Source organism: Blennius ocellaris, assembly GCF_963422515.1.
Source record: "Blennius ocellaris genome assembly, contig: SCAFFOLD_55, whole genome shotgun sequence".
NCBI classification, from domain to species: Eukaryota; Metazoa; Chordata; class Actinopteri; order Blenniiformes; family Blenniidae; genus Blennius; species Blennius ocellaris.
Window position 1 is genome coordinate 215990 of NW_027661975.1, and position 16511 is coordinate 232500.

The 16511-nt window shown below is 51.2% G+C and overlaps 1 protein-coding gene across 3 annotated transcripts in view; it reads left to right on the forward strand.

Moving 5' to 3' along the window:
• The window catches only part of LOC308148472 (integrin alpha-5-like), a 346877-nt gene that overhangs the window by 170135 nt on the left and 160231 nt on the right, over window positions 1-16511 (forward strand). The gene's annotated exons all lie outside the window — the stretch shown is intronic.

Consider the following 16511-nt stretch of genomic DNA (forward strand, 5'->3'; position numbering starts at 1 on the left):
CGAAGGATGGAAAAGGAGGGACGGGTGTAAAGAGATTTTAAAAGGCTGGAAAAGGGTTGTGACAAGTGGTGGCTGGTCATATATTTCTTAGGTGGGGCTCTTCATAATTATTCTATTCCAGCCTATGTTAACTTCATTTATGTCCATTTAAGGCCATAATTAGCATGTTGGGATGGTCCACAAACCACACATCAGCATATTGGCTAGTCCACGAACCACATAATAGCATGTTAGCTAGTCCAAAAACTGCACAATAGCATGTTAGCTAGTTCACAAACCACATGTTCACTAGTGCACAATCAACACCTAAACATGTTATCTAGTCTGCAAACCACACATTAGCATGTTAGTGAGTCCACAAACAACACATTAGCATTGTAGCTTGTATATGTAGCAATCCAATCAATAGCATTTTAGCTGGTCCACAAACAACACGTTAGCATGTTAGCTTGTTTATTTCGCACACGATAGCATGTTAGCTAGTCCATAAACCACACATTTGCATGTTTGCTACTTTATGGAGCACACAATGGCATATTAGCTAGTCCACAAACCACACTTTAGCATGTTAGCTAGTTTATGTCGCACACACAAACCATTCAACTAGTCAAAAAGTTGAGCTGAATTTCTGAGTAGAATTGACTCCGCTGTCATTTAATAGTGTTTTGAAGCCAATACGATATTCACTAGGGATGAGCGAGTACACCACTATACCTGTATCTGTATCTGTATCTGTTCAACCATCTAAATTTTCTGTATCCATATCTGTACTCGGAGTGGGCGGGGCCCCAAACCGGAAATGGGCGTGGTCCAACTGACACTGGCTGGGGCTTAAATCTGTACATTATTTTATGTCTGGAATTGATATGGATTGATCAGAAGTTGCTTTATTTATTGTTTATTTGAAAACTATTTACAGAATAGCCTCAGAATTGAGATTCAGTTTTATATCAAAAAAAAAAAAAATACTGTAATATTCTGCAGTTGTAATATAGTTGTGAGTTTATTGTCTTTTAATGACGTTCTGATGGTTCCGATTGTTTTGTTGTTCAGTGAATGCACCGTTGGATTGTGAGTGGCTGCGGGTGGAGAATAGGGGCGGGTGAGGTGTGCTGGGTGCGTCGGCCGGAGGAGAGCGGAGAGAGGTGAATGAGCGAGAGAGCAGCCAGGTGCGTCGGAGATTGTATTCTGTGTTGGCGTGGTTACGGCCTACAGTAACCAGGTTCTGGAGGCGATAAAGCGGCTTTGCTGTCAAGAATGTCGTGGTCATTCCAACGGCCTGCGGGACACTACATTTGGTGTCAGAAGTAAAAAGAGGAAAACCACCGGACTGCCTGACTGCTAACCGCGGCTAGCCTGGAGACTGCTAACTCTGCCGGCGGCCGAGAGAGATGGAGCCTGGTAGTGAGACCGGCGCTCGACCGAAGGTCAAGCAGGAGTCTATGGACAGTGAGTACGACGGAGCATCGGGACGGGAGAGCGGCCTTAAACCGACCGAGGAACATGTGGCCGGACGCATGGCCAGTAAGCTGACAGCGGACGCCGTGTCGTTTCCCGCCGAGCAACGCAACCACGCGAGAAGAGGCGCCGAACGTGACGTGACGTCAGACGTCAACAAAGATGGCGGCGCCCAGTATATTCGTCCACACGTTAAAACGCCGAAATACTCCGGTAAGGCGGACTGGGAGGCCTTTCATGCGCAATTCGAACTGCTAGCACAGGTGGAAGCCTGGTCTACGGACATTAAAGCACTCCAACTAGCCCTTTGCCTCACTGAAGATGCACTAGCATGTTTGCTACTACTTAGCCCGGCTGAAAGACATGATTATGAGGCTTTGGCTGGAGCCCTGCAGGGGCGGTTTGGACAGCGCTCACAGCCTGGTGTCCTGCGCACAGAATTGACAAGCAGGCAGAGGCGACCAGGTGAGCCGCTCAGAGCACTAGCCAACAAGATTGAGACTCTGGCGAGAAAAGCATACGCCCACATGCCCGCGGATGTGCAGACTGAGTTAGCCAGAGACCAGTTTATCAGGGCAATAACCCCAAGAGAGCTACGCATACAAACGCAACTTGCACACCCCCGGAGTCTGCAAGAAGCCCTTGAGCTGGCCATGGAGAGAGAGGCTGTTGGGACTGCTGCCGAGAACGACCGTGATCAGAGTGGGCCCGTTGTGCGAACTCTGACCCAAGAGGACCTGAATAATGAAAAGCCGGCCTGGGCTGCGGAGTTGACTGAAATGATCCGAGCCGTGTCGCTGCAATCAACAGGTGGTAACGTCTGCGCTCGCCGGGGCCCCTCTGTGTGCTGGACATGTGGCCAGACTGGCCATCTCAGCGTGCGGTGCCCAAAACATGCGGGTATTCAGGGAAATGCCCCCGGGCCTGCGTAAATGGGACGACGCAGGCCCTTTCCTCTGCGTCCCATCCTGCACTGTTAACCACGACCGGAGCACAACTGTACAGCCGGGGGGGCGGGGCTCCACTCCCCCCAGAAGCAGATGACGGCGCGGAGTCCGTGAGGGTGGTGGGTTGGACCCATGCAGGAAACTTTTGCCATGTTCCCATCACCCTTGCTGGGACTCCATGTACGGCCCTGGTCGACACTGGTTCCACTGCAACACTGGTGAGACCCGATATGGTTCCAGCGGGTATACAGTTGGAACATACTGGGGTGAAACTACGAACAGTGACCGGTGAGCTAGCCCCTATGCTTGGAAGGGAGGTGGTGACTATATGGACTGGAGGACGGACAGTGGACTTTAAGGTGTGGGTTGCAGCAGTACAGGACCCCTGTATACTGGGTCTGGACTTCCTGCGCGTCCAGCGATGTGTGCTGGACCTGGGGAAGAACACACTTGCCTTTCATGGGGGCCCCACAGTTAAAATGGTGCACCCCACACAGCGCCTTGGACCACACCCGCAAAATCGCAGATTGACAGAGGAGCCCCCCCCTGCTCCACACTCCCCTGTCCCCCTCTCCCCAAGGGTTATACTCCCTCCTGCCCTGGACCAACAACCCGTGGGTGGGGGCGAGGAAAGACTAACGGTGGTGAGAGAGGTCTGGACTGTCACAACTTGGACAATGGGCAGCAAGATGAACTGTGGCAGGTGCTATTGGAGTTTAAAGACATTTTTGCACTGACTGAGGATGAAGTGGGCCTGACTCATTTGGTACAACATGACATTTATACAGGGGATGCACGGCCCATTAAAATACGGCCCCGCCGCCTTCCCCTGACACATCAGACTGCTGCAGACAGTGCAATCGATGAGATGCTCAGGGCGGGCATCATCGAGCCCTCTGACAGCCCCTGGGCCTCTGGGGTTGTGATGGTAAACAAAAAGAGGAGTACAAAAATGAGATTCTGTGTGGATTACAGACCGCTGAACAGTGTGACCAGGAAAGACTCGTACCCGCTGCCCCGCATCGATGAGTCCCTGGACTTGGTTTCTGGCTCCTCCTGGTTCTCCTCCTTGGACCTACGTAGCGGGTACTGGCAAGTGCCCCTCAGCCCGGAAGCCAGACCACAGACTGCGTTCTGTACTGGCAGAGGACTGTGGCAGTTTCGAGTCCTCCCCTTCGGCCTGTGCAATGCTCCTGCCACGTTCGAACGGTTGATGGAGAAGGTGTTGGCTGACATCCCCCGGCAGGAGTGTTTGGTCTACTTGGATGACATTCTGGTACATGGGAGCTCTTTTGAGGTGGCCTTAGCATCCCTGCGCCGAACTCTACAGAAGATGGCTGCGGCAGGGTTGAAGCTCCATCCAGATAAGTGTTGCTTCATGAGAAGGGAGCTAGAGTTTTTGGGGCACAAGATTGGAGGTGAAGGCATCAGCACACTGGAGGAGAAAGTGCAAGCGGTAAAGGATTGGCCAAACCCCACCAACCCGAGAGAGCTCAAGAGCTTCATTGGACTGGCGTCCTACTACAGGCGATTTGTGCGAGGCTTCTCCTGCATCGCTGCACCCCTGTTCCGTCTGCAGCAGAAAGACAGTGACTTCGCCTGGACCCCAGACTGTGAGCAGGCTTTCAACTGCCTTAAGAGGGCCCTGACAGAGTCACCCATCCTCACTCCTCCGGACCCCAACCTGCCGTTTATCTTGGATACGGATGCCAGCGATGTCGGGACCGGAGCAGTATTGAGCCAGGTGGGGCCAGATGGAGAATGGGTAGTCGCGTACTCCAGCCGAACCTTCAACAAGGCCGAAAGACGCTACTGCGTGACACGCAGAGAGCTTCTTGCTATAGTCAGAGCAGTAAGACACTTCAGGTATTATCTGTGTGGCCTACCTTTCACTGTTCGAACCGACCACGCTGACCTCCAGTGGTTAATGTCTTTTAAGGAGCCAGAGGGGCAGATTGCGCGATGGCTGGAGGAACTAGCGCCATATTCCTTCAAAGTTGAGTACCGAGCAGGAGATCGCCACGGCAATGCGGATGCCATGTCCCGACGCCCCTGTGCCTCCGATGGGTGCCGGTACTGTGAGAAGAGAGAGGCCCGGGAGGGGGAACTCCGTGCCGAAGAGGAACGGGACCCCATGCATGGTGAAGAGGGGCCAGCCTGCAATGCAGTGCAGGTTGTCGACGCAGCGGAATGGAGAGTCCAACAGGAACAGGATGCTGACCTTCACCCCGTGCTTCAGTGGGTGGAGTTGGGTCGGAAACCTCAATGGGATGAGGTCGCTGGATGCTCACCTGCCACTAAGGGACTGTTGGAAAAGTTTACTGCACTCCGAGTGAAGGATGGAGTGCTTCAGAGAGCCTGGAAGGAGCCAGCTACAGGAGAGAGTAAATGGCAGGTGGTGGTCCCCAGGGTCCTAAGAGAGGACGTGTTAAAATCCTGCCATGGAACAGCTAGAGCGGGACATTTTGGCGTTTCCAAAACCCTCCGTCGGCTCCGGCAAAGTTTCTACTGGGGCCGGCTCGGGAGAGATGTGGAGGACTTTTGCCGTCGTTGCGACCTCTGCATGGCATACAAGGGCCCCACGGACCAGTCCCGCGCCCCGCTCCAGCAGGTGGCAGTAGGGGCCCCTATGGGGAGAGTAGCAGTGGATATTATGGGCCCGTTCCCACGCACAGACAAGGGGAACCGTTATGCCCTGGTCGCCATGGACTACTTCACAAAATGGCCTGAGGCTTACGCCATACCTGACCAAGAAGCAGAGACTGTGGCCGACAGGCTGGTCGAAGGGATGTTCTCCAGATTTGGGGCTGCCGAGACTATCCATAGCGACCAGGGGAGGAACTTTGAGTCTGCTGTTTTCTCCGCCATGTGCGAGCGCCTTGGGATGCAAAAGACACGGACTACTCCTCTGCACCCTCAGAGTTATGGCCTCGTTGAGCGGTTCAACAGAACGCTGGCGAAACAACTTGCCATCCTCACTGCAGAACACCAGCGAGACTGGGACATGCACCTCCCCCTTGTCTTGCTGGCCTACAGGTCTGCTGTACAAGAGTCCACAGCGTGCACACCCGCCCTGCTTATGTTGGGACGAGAATTAAGGACCCCGGCAGAAATGGCATTTGGAAAACCTGTGGATGCACCGATGGTGCCACCGGGACCAGAATATGTCAGGCGGCTCCAAGACACGATGGAGTCAGCTCACATGTTTGCCCGTGAGCAGCTGGAGAAGGCGGGGATGAGGCAAAAACGCAACTATGACGTGAGAGCCAGAGGGCGGGACTTTGAGGCTGGTGACCTGGTCTGGGTGTTCAGCCCGAAGCGAAAGAAGGGTCGGTGCCCGAAGTTGGACTGCCATTGGGTGGGGCCATGTGAAGTATTGGAAAAGCTCGGCGAAGTGGTGTACAGGGTTCAGCTACCACCTCGGGGAAGACGGGTGGCCCTCCACAGAGACAGGTTGGCACCGTACAGAGGCGATGCCCGCCCAATCCAGCAACCGGGACCCCTGGCAAAACCCCCCCGGAGAGACAGAGCAGCCACAACACCAGAACCATGGACTGTTTCCCCTTCTGATCCCCCACAATCCCCCTCAACCCTAAGGCCACCTGCTGCTCAGTCACAGGGTGCTGCAGGGCCGCAGATACAGCCCCGGGCGGCCCCTTCCAGGAGACCCCAGAGACTGACAAGACCCCCTGGGTATCTCAGAGACTTTTTGTGTGATCCCTCGGGGCGAGGGATTCAGTAAGGGGGGGGCAGTGTAATATTCTGCAGTTGTAATATAGTTGTGAGTTTATTGTCTTTTAATGATGTTCTGATGGTTCCGATTGTTTTGTTGTTCAGTGAATGCACCGTTGGATTGTGAGTGGCTGCGGGTGGAGAATAGGGGCAGGTGAGGTGTGCTGGGTGCGTCGGCCGGAGGAGAGCGGAGAGAGGTGAATGAGCGAGAGAGCAGCCAGGTGCGTCGGAGATTGTATTCTGTGTTGGCGTGGTTACGGCCTACAGTAACCAGGTTCTGGAGGCAATAAAGCGGCTTTGCTGTCAAGAACGTCGTGGTCATTCCAACGGCCTGCGGGACGCTACAATACTATATAAAGCTTAATTTGTTATATTTATAATGTAGTTATTTCATGAACAGCCACATACAATAAATATATTAATATAGGCTACTTTCTGTGTTCAGTTATATGTGTGTATGTGTGTCAGGGGTCTGTAAGACTGTTTATTTTGTAATGATGTGTGAAGCTGGTGATTCATGTAAACATCCAGTGGTGACAAACAGGAAATAATATGTCAGCCTTGTTCACTGTGTTCTTCTCAAAAGCAACGTGATCAGTATGAGCAAAGTTTTCAACTGACTTTAAACCACCAGCCAGACTAAGAGCAAGAGGACGGTAAAAACAAACGTGACCAGAGTGGAGACAGTGCCTGACGAGACACGAGTCGTTTTCAGCTCAGTCTTGTCTAATGCACCACGTACGTTATGAAACAAGCTCACCAAGTAACTTTAAGTATCATACAAACTGAAATAGAGGTGAGCTGAAGAAAACCTGAGGAGGACTGACGAGACCAACAGTAGTCCGGGGTCCTAGGGAAATATTAGGGAGACATTGTGCAAATGTATCTACAAGCATGAAATTTGGCAACGATGTAGGTTTGGCCATACTGAACTCATTTGTTGAGGGCGCCAAAGCCGATGATCACTGGGGTCGCCATATTGGCAAAATCCAATGTGGGCGCCACTTAGTATATCATTTTGCGATAGCTTCACGACTAAAGGTCATACAACATCGTGTAAAAGCACTTTATAGGGGTTTTCGACCTCAAGGAATCCAAATCCGAGCTCAAATTTTGCATCGCACATCCCATATGCTGAGTATATTTGCAAATTTTCTTTAAAAAACAGACGTGAAGTGCGATATTTCAGACTTTGCTGCTCAATTGTGGTTACTTTCTAATATATTTATTTTTCTTTTGTTCTCAGACCTACCGAATAGAATCTTACAATGTTTTGTCGTTAAAAGTTGATTCAAGACATCTCGTTTACCCCCCGAAATAATCTTTGTATTTTTCTCCTCAGGTACGTGTGACATGGTGGTGGTGATAAAACAGACATCGATGTGTGATTTGTGAAAATGTCCAGTAACAACTGGCAGCTTTGTCCAAGTATGTGATGAGCTTTGTCCATGGTTCCACGTGGTTTCACGTGATGGACCACACAAACTATGCGAGATGGCTGCCAGTACATGTTCGGGATATGGTTCAGCTAGCTGAGAGTCACCCAGATGTACATGCAGAATTTCTGAAAGGGAACTTTGTCGTTCAAAGGTCAACACATAGGTTCAGCCTTATTGGGAAGGATCAGTCACATGAACAGTCGAACAAGAGCCTTCAAGCTCATGGTGGGGCTGCTTGGCTGTACGAAAATCCTGAGGCGCTCACACGCTGACAGGTCCAGATTGTTCCCGGTGTGTTGGAAGAGTTTGAGACGGTTTTGGACACCCCGAGCTCAAGCACTGCTCTTCATGAAGAAGCACACAGCTTGCAAGTAAAATACAGGAAAGATGTTCTGTCATTTGTTGAAAGTATCGAACAGCTCGGAAATCCTTTTGTTGCTGGTTTGGAACTTTTTGCGCTTGACACCCAAGAAGTCATGGTTCAAGAAGTCATCACATCTCTCTGCCAAGTCCATGAAGTTTCCAAAGATCTTCACGAACAATATGTTGCACACTCGACAAGGCAACTGTGCCAGTGTCCAACACTATCCGACATAACAACATCCTGACCTTTGCCAATCGACCTGACTTATCCAAGAAAGGCAACAAAGCCAGTGGTACACAGAAGAAAAACATGACTCTTAACACACAACTCTTCCTGTCACTTCAATCATGACCAGATGCTGATATGGAAGAGTTTTTTTGTTTTGAAAATCAAAGGGAACCACCAAGTTTGGCTGACCATGGCTCACTTAGATCCGGCAGCAAGTCTGATATTCTGGAATGCATCAAAGCTCCAACTGGTCGGTCATCTCAAGCTAGGCGTGCAACGATTGTTGTGTTGGACATGGCAGCAGTTATTCACATGGTGCGACCTACATCAGCAAAAACATTTGCCGAGTATGCTACACAACATATGATCCCATTCCTGAAATCCCAGATAAATCCAGCAGTTTCCCGGATAGATGCCATATGGGACACCTATCCAGAAGAGAGTTTGAAGTCCCTCACACATCAACGTCGTGGTACAGGTCCACGAACTGGGGTTGGAAGTGGCAGCACACGAATCCCAAAACATGATTGGAACAGTGGATTCCTCAAGAACAACGACAACAAGGAGTTGTTCATTTTCCTTAGTGAGGAGATAGTCAAGAATGACTGGGGCGGGAAACTCCTGCTCAGTACCAAAGGCGAAAATGTTCTATCCAACAGACAAGCCGATGTGTCAGCACTCCAACCTTGTAATCAGGCCGAGGCCGATACGAGGATATTCCTTCATCTGGCACATGCAGCAGCCCAGGGCCACAAGATAGCTATTGTTCGTACTGTTGATAGTGATGTGGTGGTCCTTGCCAGACACTTCTTCTCAAGCCTTGGGAGTGGCAAAAAAGTCTGTGACATCCCATTCCATGACATCTGTGCTCACCTTGGATCTTCCAGATCTCTCGCGTTGCCCCTTTTCGATGCAACTCTCTGCAGAAATTCTCTGATGACACGGCCATTGTGGGGTGTGTTGGGGGCGGGGGGGAGGTGGAGTACAGGGTCCTGGTTGAGCGATTTGTGAAGTGGTGTGGGGAGAAGCACCTGCTGCTGAACGTGGAGAAGACGAGGGAGATGGTGGTGGACTTCAGGAGGAGCAAGCCCCTGCCCTCTCCAGTCAGCATCAGTGGGAAGGACGTGGACTTAGTGGACTCTTAGAAGTACCTGGGTGTCACACTGGACCATAAACTGGACTGGTCCACCAACACACAGGTTCTACAAGAAGGGCCTGAGCCGGCTTTACTTCCTGAGGAGGCTCAGGTCCTTTAATGTCTGCAACAAGATGCTACACATGTTCTATCAGTCTGTTGTCCCAAGCACCATCTTTTTTGCTGCGGTGTCCTGGGGTGTCCTGGGGTGTCATGCGGTGTCCTGGGGTGTCCTGGGGTGTCCTGGGGTGTCCTGCGGTGTCCTGGGGTGTCCTGGGGTGCGGGCATCAAGGCAAAAGACGCCAACAGACTGAACAAACCGATTAGGAAGGCAGAGTCTGTTGTTGGCTCCAAGCTTGTCACCTGGAGGAGGTGGTGGAGGACAATCATGGACAACCCCCCCCCCCTCCACAAGACACTGGACCAGCTGAAGAGCAGCTTCAGCAATAGACTGAGCCAACCCGCTGCTCTAAGGAACGTTACAGGAAGTCCTTCCTCCCCACGGCAATAAGACTTTTTAACTCTTCGACCTCCGTCAGAGCCTCAATATAATTACTCATGGTTATTTCTCAGTGCCCATGTTCCGTTCTGTGTTTTACTAAATGTATGTCCTACCCAGATATTTTATGTCCTACCCAAATATTTTTATTTTTTTATTTTTTACTTTTATATTCTATTCTATTGTATTTTATAACATTCCTAGGTACCAGATTGCTGCAACAAAACAATTTCCCTTCGGGGATGATTAAAGTTATTATCTATCTATCTATCTATCTAATAACAGGGTGTGACACGACATCACAGTTCCTTGGATGTGGCAAAAAAACTGCTTGGACATCTTGGCAAAACACTCCAGGTCTCACAGAAACACTGATGGCATTGACCAATAATCCAAACCTCCTCAGCCTCGATTCTCTACACATGCAGAATCTGGAAGGATTTGTGGTCATCATGTACAGCAAGGGATGTGGACTGACCAGGGTCAACGAAGCTAGACATCGTCTATTCACAAGTGGTAGAAAAACCCTGGAGAACATTCCACCCACACAAGCAGCTTTGTTTGAACATCTCAAGCGGGCTCTGCTTCAAGCAAGCTTCTACTGGAAACAGGCAACCTCAGTTCCCCAGACTATTCCCAGCTTCACCGCATGGGGTTGGCAAAAAGCAATCACTGGTATCTGGGTACCACACTGGACAACACTTGAAGATGCCAGTAAAGCATGTTCCATCCTGCTGCACTGTGGCTGAGAACGGGCTTGTACAGTAAACTGTGACTGTAGCAGAGCTGGAGTCCGACGCACCGGGCTGTGCAAATGTGAAGTCGGGTGTATCAATAATGATGATACTTAGACAAATACCTTCTACAGTGACAGTCCACTAAGAACAGACTCATAAAATGTCTTCATTAGTGAACATGTAAAGAAACAAACTGAACCACTAAATGTATATACAATAAATGTCCGTATTAAAATACATATTTTAGTCCAAAAATTTCATTTTCAAACTTTAGATTGGCAAAAGTACATATGCTATGTGAAATTTGAGCTCCGATTTAGATTCTTTGAGGTCAAAAACCCAAACAAAGTGCTTTTACTTGACTTTCTATGCCTTTTGGTTGTGAAGTTATGGCAAATTGAAATATCGAGTGGCGGCCATATTGGATTTTGCCAATATGGCGACCCCAGTGATCATCGTCTTTGGCGCCGTCAAGAAATTGGTTCAATATGACATCATCTACGTCTGTGCCAAATGTCATGCTTGTAGACAAATCTGAACGATGGTTCACCTCAGGGCCTGGACAGTCTCTCTGTGTGTCTGAGCTGCTGCAGAGATCAGTCTGTGTGTGTGAGTGTGTGTGTGAGTGGAGCACAGCGCTGTCTGCAGAGAAGTGTGTGTGGGGGGGCTCTGTGTGTGACTGACCAATCACAGAGTGTGAAGACAGTTACAAAATGAGTATTTTCCTTCAGCACGAGCAGGGATATTGACGAGTTTTACTCCTATCATGCTCGTAATTATTAGAAAATGCCTTATCCGTACCCTAATATTCAGCCTCAGGAGATAGCGTTTGCACATTTAATTTTGAACGGCAAATTATGGACTTCTTGCTGGATTTAGTTCTGGGGTATCAGCACCGTTATTTTTAAGTCTTGATGAGCTGAACAATTGAGTTTTAGTCTGATCTCTCTACGACATTCCTATGAATGTGGTGGTTGTTTTAGTCTTTCTCAGTGGCACGAGACAGCACATTTTGGCACTCTAGGGGTTAATTATGACATTTTCTTAAGTTTTTCGACAGTCTTGATGAGCGTGCAAAATTTGGTGAAAATTTGAGGGAGTTTAGGAGCTCCGATTTGTGTCTAATGATGCGGCAGAAGTAGAAACTATAATAGCAAATATCCATCCATCCATTTTCTTCCACTTATCCGGGGCCGGGTCACGGAGGCAGCAGTCTGAGCAGAGTTGGCCAGACTTCCCTCGCCCCAGACTCTTCCTCCAGCTCTTCTGGTGGCACCCCAAGGTGTTCCCAGGCCATAGAGAGACATAGTCCCTCCAGTGTGTCCTAGGTCTGTCCTGAGGCCTCCTACTGGAGGAACATGCTGGAACACCTCCCTAGGGAGGCGTCCGGGGGGCATCTGAAACAGATGCTGGAGCCACCTCAGCAGTTCCTCTGGAGGTAGAGGAGCAGCCTGAGCTCCTCCTGGTGACTGAGCTCCTCCTCCTATCTCTAAGGGTGACTGAGCTCCTCCCCCTATCTCTAAGGGTGACTGAGCTCCTCCCCCTATCTCTAAGGGTGACTGAGCTCCTCACCCTATCTCTAAGGGTGACTGAGCTCCTCCTCCTATCTCTAAGGGTGACTGAGCTCCTCCCCCTATCTCTAAGGGTGACTGAGCTCCTCCCCCTATCTCTAAGGGTGACTGAGCTCCTCACCCTATCTCTAAGGGTACGCCCAGCCACCCTACGGAGGAAGCTCATTTCAGCCGCTTGTATCCGGGATCTCGTTCTTTCGGTCATGACCCATAGTTCATGACCATAGGTGAGGGGAGGAACGAAGATCGACCGGTAAATCGAGAGCTTGGTCTTTTGGCTCAGCTCCTTCTTCACCACGACGGACCGATACAACGTCCGCATAACTGCAGACGCTGCACCGATCCGCCTGTCGATCTCACGCTCCATCTTTCCCCCACTGAACAAGACCCCAAGATACTTGAACTCCTCCACCTGTGACAAGGGCACTCCACCGACCTGGAGGGGGCAAGCCACCTTGTACTGGTGGAGAACCATGGCCTCGGATTTAGAGGTGCTGATCTTCATCCCAGCTGCTTCACACTCAGCTGAGAACCACGTCAGTGCACGCTGAAGGTCCAGGCTTGATGGGGCCAACAGAACCACATTGTCCACAAATAGCAGAGATGAGATCCTGTGGTCCCCAAACTGGACCCCCTCCGGCCCCCGGCTGTGCCTGGAAATTCTGTCCATTTATATGATGAACAGAACCGGTGATAAAGGACACCCCTGCCGGAGGCCAACATGCACTGGGAACAGGTCCGACTTACTGCCGGCAATGCGAACCAGACTCCTGCTCTGGGAATACAAGGACCTAACAGCCCTCAACAAGGGACCCCGGACTCCATACTCCCGGAGCACCCCCACAGGACGTCTCGGGGGACGCGGTCAAACACCTTCTCCAGATCTACAAAACACATGTGGACTGGTTGAGCGAACTCCCACGAACCCTCAAGCACCTGGTGGAGGGTATAGAGCTGGTCCAGTGTTCCACCATCAGGAGAACCTGGTGGAGGGTATAGAGCTGGTCCAGTGTTCCACGACCAGGAGAACCTGGTGGAGGGTCTAGAGCTGGTCCAGTGTTCCACCATCAGGAGAACCTGGTGGAGGGTATAGAGCTGGTCCAGTGTTCCATGACCAGGAGAACCTGGTGGAGGGTATAGAGCTGGTCCAGTGTTCCACCATCAGGAGAACCTGGTGGAGGGTATAGAGCTGGTCCAGTGTTCCACCATCAGGAGAACCTGGTGGAGGGTATAGAGCTGGTCCAGTGTTCCACCATCAGGAGAACCTGGTGGGGAGTTTAGAGCTGGTCCAGTGTTCCACCATCAGGAGAACCTGGTGGAGGGTATAGAGCTGGCCCAGTGTTCCACCATCAGGAGAACCTGGTGGAGGGTATAGAGCTGGTCCAGTGTTCCACCATCAGGAGAACCTGGTGGAGGGTCTAGAGCTGGTCCAGTGTTCCACCATCAGGAGAACCTGGTGGAGGGTATAGAGCTGGTCCAGTGTTCCACGACCAGGACGAAAACCGCATTGTTCCTCTTGGATCCGAGGTTCGACTAACGGCCGGACCCTCCTCTCCAGTACCCTGGAATAGACTTTCCTGGGGAGGCTGAGGAGTGTGATCCCTCAGTAGTTGGAACACACCCTCCGATCCCCCTTCTTGAAGAGAGGGACCACCACCCCAGTCTGCCAGTCCAGAGGTACTGTCCCCGCCCGCCACGCGATGTTGCGGAGACGAGTCAGCCACGACAGTCCCTGCACATCCAGAGACTTAAGGAACTCTGGGTGAATCTCATCCACTCCCGGTGTCTTGCCACCGAGGAGCTTCACAACAACCTCGGTGACTTCAGCTTGGGAAATGGACGAGTCCACCTCTGAGAACCCAGCCTCTGCTTCCTCAATGGAAGACGTGGTGGTGGGATTGAGGAGGTCCTCGAAGTATTCCTTCCACCGCCCAACGATATCCCCAGTTGAGGTCAACAGCTCCCCACTTCCACTGTAAACAGTGTTGGTGGGGAACTGCTTCCCCCGCCTACGGCGCCGGACGGTTTGCCAGAATTTCCTCGAGGCCGACCGAAAGTCCTCCTCCATGGCCTCTCCGAACTCCTCCCAGACCCGAGTTTTTGCTTCCACCACAGCCCGGGCTGCGGCTCGCTTGGCCTGCCGGTACCTGTCGATTGCCTCAGGAGTCCTATGAGCTAACAGTGCCCGGTAGGACTCCTTCAGCTTGACGGCATCCCTTACTTCCGGTTTCCACCACCGGGTTCGGGGATTGCCGCCACGACAGGCGCCAGAGACCCTGCGGCCACATCTCCGAGTAGCAGCTTCGACAATGGAAGTGGAGAACATGGTCCACTCGGACTCAATGTCTCCAGCCTCCCTCGGGATCCTTGAGAAGCTCTCCCGGAGGTGGGAGTTGAAGGCTGCATGGACGGAGGGCTCGGCCAGATGTTCCAGGCAGACCCTCATAACACGTTTGGGCCCTTTTTTTTAAATAGCAAATATGTTAAAAAAAAATAAGGCCCTAACCCCACAGTGAAGAAGGTTTAGTGGAGACACTGGTATTGGTTGTGGTGTAAACGACCCCCCACAGTGAAGAAGGTTTAGTGGAGACACTGGTATTGGTTGTGGTGTAAACGACCCCCCACAGTGAAGAAGGTTTAGTGGAGACACTGGTATTGGTTGTGGTGTAAACGACCCCCCACGGTGAAGAAAGTTTAGTGGAGACACTGGTATTGGTTGTGGTGTAAACGACCCCCCACGGTGAAGAAGGTTTAGTGGAGACAGTGGTATTGGTTGTGGTGTAAACGACCCCCCACGGTGAAGAAGGTTTAGTGGAGACACTGGTATTGGTTGTGGTGTAAACGACCCCCCACGGGGAAGAAGGTTTAGTGGAGACACTGGTATTGGTTGTGGTGTAAACGACCCCCCACGGGGAAGAAGGTTTAGTGGAGACACTGGTATTGGTTGTGGTGTAAACGACCCCCCACGGTGAAGAAGGTTTAGTGGAGACACTGGTATTGGTTGTGGTGTAAACGACTCCCCACGGGGAAGAAGGTTTAGTGGAGACACTGGTATTGGTTGTGGTGTAAACGACCCCCCACGGTGAAGAAGGTTTAGTGGAGACACTGGTATTGGTTGTGGTGTAAACGACCCCCCACGGTGAAGAAGGTTTAGTGGAGACACTGGTATTGGTTGTGGTGTAAACGACCCCCCACGGTGAAGAAGGTTTAGTGGAGAAACTGGTATTGGTTGTGGTGTAAACGACCCCCCACGGGGAAGAAGGTTTAGTGGAGACACTGGTATTGGTTGTGGTGTAAACGACCCCCCACGGTGAAGAAGGTTTAGTGGAGACACTGGTATTGGTTGTGGTGTAAACGACCCCCCACGGTGAAGAAGGTTTAGTGGAGACACTGGTATTGGTTGTGGTGTAAACGACCCCCCACGGTGAAGAAGGTTTAGTGGAGACACTGGTATTGGTTGTGGTGTAAACGACCCCCCACGGTGAAGAAGGTTTAGTGGAGACACTGGTATTGGTTGTGGTGTAAACGACCCCCCACGGTGAAGAAGGTTTAGTGGAGACACTGGTATTGGTTGTGGTGTAAACGACCCCCCACGGTGAAGAAGGTTTAGTGGAGACACTGGTATTGGTTGTGGTGTAAACGACCCCCCACGGTGAAGAAGGTTTAGTGGAGACACTGGTATTGGTTGTGGTGTAAACGGCCCCCACGGTGAAGAAGGTTTAGTGGAGACACTGGTATTGGTTGTGGTGTAAACGGCCCCCCACGGGGAAGAAGGTTTAGTGGAGACACTGGTATTGGTTGTGGTGTAAACGACCCCCCACGGGGAAGAAGGTTTAGTGGAGACACTGGTATTGGTTGTGGTGTAAACGACCCCCCACGGGGAAGAAGGTTTAGTGGAGACACTGGTATTGGTTGTGGTGTAAACGACCCCCCACGGTGAAGAAGGTTTAGTGGAGACACTGGTATTGGTTGTGGTGTAAACGACCCCCCACGGTGAAGAAGGTTTAGTGGAGACACTGGCATTGGTTGTGGTGTAAACGACCCCCCACGGGGAAGAAGGTTTAGTGGAGACACTGGTATTGGTTGTGGTGTAAACGGCCCCCACGGTGAAGAAGGTTTAGTGGAGACACTGGTATTGGTTGTGGTGTAAACGGCCCCCCACGGGGAAGAAGGTTTAGTGGAGACACTGGTATTGGTTGTGGTGTAAACGACCCCCCACGGGGAAGAAGGTTTAGTGGAGACACTGGTATTGGTTGTGGTGTAAACGACCCCCCACGGGGAAGAAGGTTTAGTGGAGACACTGGTATTGGTTGTGGTGTAAACGACCCCCCACGGTGAAGAAGGTTTAGTGGAGACACTGGTATTGGTTGTGGTGTAAACGACCCCCCACGGTGAAGAAGG